Below are 6,025 nucleotides of genomic sequence, written 5' to 3'. Positions count from 1 at the left end.
GATCAACACCTCCTTCTCCCCTTCCCCTCCTCAGGAAGCTGTAGGGAGCAACGAGGTCACCCCTCAGCCTCCTTTTCTCCAAACTAGACAAACCCAGAGACCTCAGCCGCTCCTCACAGGACATTCCTTCCAGCCCTCTCACCAGCTTTGGTGGTTGCCCTCCTCTGGACACATTCAAGCACCTTCACATCCTTCCTAAATTGCGGGGCCCAGAACTGCACACAGTACTCGAGGTGAGGCCGCGCCAATGCTGAATGCAGTGGGATAATCCCCTCTTTTGACCAGCTGGTTAGCTGTGTTTGATGCACCCCAGGATGCGGTTTGCCCTCTTGGCTCCCAGGGCACACTGCTGGCTCCTGTTGAGCCTGCTGCCAACCAGAACCCCAGATCCCTTTCTGCAGGGCTGCTCTCCAGCCACTCCTCTCCCAGTTTATACTTGTGCCCAGCACTACTCCACGCTATGTGCGGAATCTGGCATTTGGACTTGTTAAATTTCATCCCGTTAATCATTGCCCAATGCTCCAATCTATCTAGAACCCTCTGCAAGGCCTCTCATGCCTCAAGAGTCAACAGCACCTCCCAGTTTGGTATTATCAGCAAACTTGCTAATGGTGCATTCAACTCCTGCATTCAGATCATTGATAAATACATTGAAAAGAAACATACCCTACAGGGCATCTCCCAGGAGTACTCCAACCAGAAAAGTGTGAACAATAAATGTGTGACAACCATTTTGAAGTCTGTTGGTTATGTATTTTTGTTTTACAAACTTCTGCTGAAACAACTTAGCTAAGAGTCACAGCCACAGCTGATGATTAACTACTTAACTGCTAAGACTTGTGAGGTGTCTACTTGGTCCCAAAGGCCAGGGGCAAGGTTAAGGCACTGTGATGAAGTTCCCATGGTTTGTGCCCTCACACTACTGACTCAAGGACTCAAAAGCCTGTCTGAAATAAATACCTTTCACTGTGCCAGTACAGTGTGCTCCTACAGCAGTCAGAGGGAGCGACGGTACTATGGAGGAAAGTCAGGCTTATTTTTGGGGTCCTCACTACCACACTACAGGTTTTCAAAAGTGCAGTACAGACATTTCTGGGTTTTGTTCATGCCTGTCCATTTTCAAATTCATGCAGTTAAACCAGTACAAGTTCTCACATGCACGTTTATTGTGCCCTGGCCTCCGTCAAAACAATAAAAAAAAAAAGAGAGTTCACAGTTGCACTGTATTTTTTCTGAAGATTATACACACCCACTTTAAAATTTGGCCCACTCTCTCTGGCTTGGCTCACAAAACTACGTTTCCACTAATCGGCAGCTTAGCGCAGTGGGGAGAGAGGAATCAATAATAATCTGGCCCGGAAAGTCCACCTGCTTCAGGTGTAGGTGTGTGTTTGTTTGTACAGAGGTGGCAGCCAAGCAGCGAAGGGACAACAGGGCAGCCGTGCTCTCAGCCCAGGAGCGGAGCAGGGCTGGGCTCTCCCGTGCTCCGCTCCTGCCAGCACATTTTCATTAGAGAAGGTCAGACGCAGAGCGCGCCAAAATCCACACAAATAACAGACCTCCAGTGAGGCTGCGACAACACTGCCATCCCCGCGGAGGAGAGAGCCAGCATGCAGACACAACCCTCGGCACAGGCTGAGTGCAACCCACAAACGCCCCTCTCTAGGTGTTCTTGCACTGGGCTGTGCTCAGTGCTACCGGTGTTAACTCCTAGTGATGGTAATGACGAGAAAGGGAGACCAAAGGAAGCCCTTTGTACTTGACAACAGTTTCTCCCAAGCCAAATTTTATATTGCAAGTAAACTAAACTAGTCATCAAAGACCTTCACTGAAGCTCTCCCCACCTTCCCCAAAATGTTAAGTCCACCTTTTCCCCAGTCTGTTGCGTCAGGACACTCCTCCCTGCAGCCGTGCTCTGCTGTATGCTCTCCAGAGGGAAAGTGAAATGTTAATTCTCCATCACCTCTTTCATGCCTTCAGCCTTCAGACAAATGTCCTCACCTTACTGTATGAGTCAGATTTCTGATTCTTTTCTTCCTGTGAAAGGGATTTAGAGGGTAATTCCTCATTAATAAAAATATTATAATTCTTATTAAGAATTCCTAGTTAATGAGAGATCTGCCAAACACATGACAAGTAATTTATAAAGTGCTTGTTCTCAGCAATACCTATACTCTGAATTTCTGATGTCCAGCAATTATCTGAAGCGCTAGTAGAAATCCTCTTCTGGCATAAACAGGCACACCACCGTTTCCACGGACTTCAGGAGACAGAGGACAGCTACATTGCCAAAATCCTGGCTTGGCTTCCCAGCTCTGCTGCAAGCACTCCTTTCTCCTTTGTTCCAGCCAGAGATGGGCAGCTCCTTGAAAGCTCCTTCTATTAGGATCTTCCCGAAGAGCAGAAGAATGCCTGGGCGATCCTGCTCCACCTGCTGCGTAGCTGCTCCACCTCCATGGGCACAATGCCTCGCACTAAGCAGGCACATCACGGCAGTAACAGTATGCCCCCACCCATCTTCTTCCAGTGCACGAGTAATGAAGCAAGGACCCTCACGAGACATCCATGTGGCGCAGGGAACTTGAGCAAGCTTGCGGTGCTTTATGTTCCCTTGGGCAACAGGTATTATGCCATTGACATGCAGCAGTAGGGGCAGTTAAGGGTCATTCCTTTTTTCCTTCCTTTTCCATGCAAACCTTTAAGATAAATAGTCCTCAGAAGCAGGTCACAAGCATATTTCAGTTGAGGGAGGCAGAACAGAGAGGCGAAATCACTCAGCTCAGTCATACCCACGCTGGCCTTCTCCAGGGCTGGCTTCAGCCTCGACGCGTCGCATCCTGTACCTGCAAGCACTGAGGTGCCGAGCCAGCTCGTGGGTCTGGAAGGAGCCAGGTCCATGCCCCAGCACAGGTGGGAGGGAAGAGGTGAAGAAGCAGAACAGGGACTCTCCCAGTCACAGCCCCGGGAAGTTAAACTGAACAAGGTACAAGCACTGCTTACAAAAACATCAGGAAAGTCTGCCATAGAACTTTTGACAGAAAAGGCCCCTTACTCTGCACTTGTACTCCGACCAGCCCAGCTGCTGCACTGCCTTCAGCACTGGATTACAGCTTGCGCCGTATTTTGCTACGGACCGTTCGGTTCCCATGTCCTCCCCGGCCGAACGCCAAGGTCTGCAGCCTGCTCCCTTTCCGCCGCCGGGCCGGCCAGCCCACCTAGCGCCAACTGCGCCGATGGGAAAGGCTGCCCGACGGCGAGGAAAGACTCCCACGCAGTTCAATATATTCTCTGGCAGAAAAGTGAGATTGAAAAGCAGGCTAAACTCAATTACTATTTGTGTAACTGGAGTATCCTGGTTACAGAGCTTGTAACCATAGCAATCATTTAAACAAAGCTTTAAAGAACGTATTCCCTCGATATTAAAATGTTGATCCTTGATTCTGATTCAGTTTCTTGATCCTCCTCTTGCCTCCGATCTCAGAGGTGCTGTCTGCCTCCAGGTCTTACAGAAGACACGGGAAAGGAAGAGCTCAGCTCAGAACCACCGAGTATCCTCAACTAGTATTTGTGGTTTGTGCCAATAGAATGATGCTTCCTAAACATACGAATACAAAAGGATCAGTTTGTCATGTGGGGATTGGAAGGTTTGTGAACATTATACAAGTAATCAGCTAGCTGGGATGTTTCTTAGAACAAGTCCCAGGCAATTAAACTGAGCCTACTATTAATCACATTCCAAACACAAGGTATTACTTAGGTTGGAGCCAAACTCATCTAAAAGCTCAGACACTGGAAAAAAAAAAAAAAGGCAGAAGTATTGGGCAATTGGCAATTTATATTATTAAGTCTCCTTGATTTTATAGCCGGATTACCTTCTATCTCCAAAGACTCCATTCCACAGTTATGATCCTTGTATTAGTAAGAGTCATGCAGGCATCACACAAAAGCAGCATTGATTTGTTATTCTGTAACTCTGTCTGGATAACCAGGGAGATTTTTATTTTGAAAAGATCCTGCTGGAGCTTTTTATTTTTTCAACTGCTCGTTAAATGAGTATGTAACCAGGAAAATGGGACACAGAAGCAGTAAGATGGATTGATCTGCACACATGTTTTTCTCACAAGCAAACAAGTGCAGTGCACGTTTAACAAAAGGGAGTAGCTTCGGGGTTCTATTATATAAAGGAGCAGACATAAACTCTTGAATATACAGCACTCCAGGCAGCTACATTACAAAAATGAGACTTCTTTTTCATGGGAGGAAAGAGCAAATTTCTTCCTGGAACATGGCTTGAGAGCTAGTCCTGGATGCCACCACGGCTGGTTCAGCCCTGCAAGCTTTGCTGACGTGAGCACTGCATCAGGCGGTCTGTGGGTTAAGGAGCTAGACCGGCCACTGGAGTTTCTCTGCACATCCTGTTGATGTTGGTTGGACATCACTGAATGAAAAGCGAATGTGCAGGAAACCCAGTGACTAATACACGTATTTAAGGCCAAAAAATACTAATGTACCAAGTCAATGACAAAGCACAGCAGCTGCAGCCTTAACAGGAAAGCAGGTTTTGTTTTATATGGCCAGGTTTTACTAGCATCAAAATGAACAGAAGTTGTTTCACAGAATACTGTCAGACTACAAATCAAATACGAATATAGCTGCGTGAAACCTGGACATGTATTTTTAGGTGCACACACCCACACACATATGCAGCCTGAATAGTTCATTCCCCTCCTCTGATACAATCAGGGATGCCTCCAGCAGGAACATGAGCCCAGGCATGCTCCTAACCCAATTTGCCTGTGCCACCCCTATTTTAACTACATACTATATCATGTAACAGCTTGAAAAGCTTTTTTTCAGTGACTTTTTCTTTCCTACACATTCTCACAATGCTATTCAGTTTCTTTTAGCAACACAGTAATTACCGCAGCAGATCAAACCTGAAGTTCTGCAGTTTAGTGCTCAGTACCAAAAGTAGGAAAAACTGCAGTAATTAAAACTAGGGGAACAGTCTCCTCGAAATATTAGTTCTCATTTAGTTTTCACACATAGGCTTACGGATTAAACCATGATCTAAGACCCCTTCAGCAAAATATCGATACGGAATCGCTGCATTCACTTGCAATTACACGATGGTAGCTTATTTACATTTCCACCTCATAAACAGATCTTCATATTTTAAGAGGCAGCTTTCCAGAGTGCCTTTCACAATTAACACAACACACCGTTTTTCAGCTTGAAGGTTATTCAAGCCAGCCACACTATCCACTTCCAAAATGTAACCTGAACAGCTACGGCTGGCTCTTCAGAGAGTGTTTCCAATCTCCAAATCACACCTCATCTCTCTTGAGCCTTGGCCCTCCTTCCCCCACGGCAGTATTTGCTCTACTTTTGTAAGTCCAGATTGTCTTGACCGTTCACATCCTTCCCAAACTTCTCTGTGGTAATACACAAAGGCTGAAAAATCATGCTGTAAGCACACAGAGCAAGGTTTGCTAAAATGCATGCTTAGATGATTAGTCAGACTACTGAAAACCTTACACAGGAAGCAAGGATTTGAGTCTCCCTCCCTTGCAACAGGGTTTCAGAGATGAAGCGTTCAGTCGTAACATGGGAAGCCCTTTTGCCTAGTGTTACTGTATAGCGTTCTCCCCTACAGAAGCCCTTCTGAGATTTCTCAGGCACCAGAGGGCATATTTCCATTAACAGACTCCACCAGAAGTGAAGGATTCAGCACTCTGTCCTCTATTCAACCCCACTGGCAACGGCCGGCGCAGCACATGGGTGTTCCCGAAACGGCTCCTGCAGGACACGCTACACTGCAGGAGGAGCATTTCCAATGTCAACAAAGCAAACAGGACTTCTGTTTTGCAAGGGGACATGTCACCCCCCTCACCACCACCTTTTTAGTACAGCAGTCTTCAAAATGACTAAATCAAACCTTCATTTTAATTGACACTGAAAACCAGTTTTCACTGTGCCCTTTAATACTTAAGGCAACTAGAGTAAGTCTCTCTATAAAAGAGCA

The sequence above is a fragment of the Buteo buteo genome, chromosome 9 (assembly GCF_964188355.1).
Source record: "Buteo buteo chromosome 9, bButBut1.hap1.1, whole genome shotgun sequence".
NCBI lineage: Eukaryota > Metazoa > Chordata > Aves > Accipitriformes > Accipitridae > Buteo > Buteo buteo.
This window is presented reverse-complemented; position numbering follows the sequence as displayed.